The sequence below is a fragment of the Bison bison genome, unplaced genomic scaffold, assembly GCF_000754665.1.
Source record: "Bison bison bison isolate TAMUID 2011002044 unplaced genomic scaffold, Bison_UMD1.0 scf7180017864025, whole genome shotgun sequence".
NCBI classification, from domain to species: Eukaryota; Metazoa; Chordata; class Mammalia; order Artiodactyla; family Bovidae; genus Bison; species Bison bison.
In genome coordinates this window covers 33,971-35,025 of record NW_011494597.1, presented here as the reverse complement: position 1 = coordinate 35,025, position 1,055 = coordinate 33,971, and positions in this window count along the sequence as shown.

Below are 1,055 nucleotides of genomic sequence, written 5' to 3'. Positions count from 1 at the left end.
ACTCTTGCCTGGAAAATCCCATGGACGGAGGAGCCTGGTGGGCTGCAGTTCACGGGGTCGAGAAGAGTCGGACTCGACTGAACGACTTCACTTTCAATTTTGACTTTCATGCACTGGAGAAGGAAATGGCAACCCACTCCAGTGTTCTTGCCTGGAGAATCCCAGTGGGGAGCCTGGTGGGCTGCCATCTGTGGGGTTGCACAGAGTCGGACACGACTGAAGTGACCTAGCAGCAGCAGCAGATGGATCTCAGGATGTTACGCTGAGTAAAAAACAATCAACCTCAGAGGCTACATGGTGTATGATTACACTTACTGGATTATTATGATTGTATACATAGTGTGATTCTACTTATTCAACAGTCTCAACAGGACAAAATACAGAGATGAAAGGAGATCAGTAGTGACCTGGATTGTAAAGAATTGCAGGCCTCAGGAGGGTGTGCCAAGAGGGTTTCTTTAGAGAGATGGAACAATTCTATGTCATGATTTTAATGGTGGTAACAAGAGCCTATACATGTGATAAAGTTTCACAGAGCTATGCATCAAAACCAAAGTGCATATAAAACTGAGGTATCAGATCACAATCTGTATTTTAATAAAATTTTGGCAGTATAAATTTCCTGGTATGCATATGTAATTATTATATTAGCATATATATTTTAGAATATCAAGCTGCTCCCCAGGCTGTTGTGGGCCTTTGTGGTCTCTTCTGCCTAGTTACAAATAATTGGAAACCAAGGCATCAGCAGTTTCAAGGGTTGCAGAGGTGGGGATGGTTGGCAAAGCAAGTTCTTTAGGGTGGTGGAATGGTTCTGTATCTTAATTTTAGTGGTGGTAATAAGAATTTACAAATGTGATCAATTTCACAACTATGCATAAAAAGGTGGATATAAAACATGTGATAAATATAATATACTGACAGATAAAATATATGTATTATCTTGGTGTTCCCCAGACTGCTCTGGGCGTTTGTGGTCTCCCCTGCTTCCTTGTAAATAATTAGAAACCAGGACATCAGCTGCCTGTCACTCAGAGTTCATATGGGACAGAAGA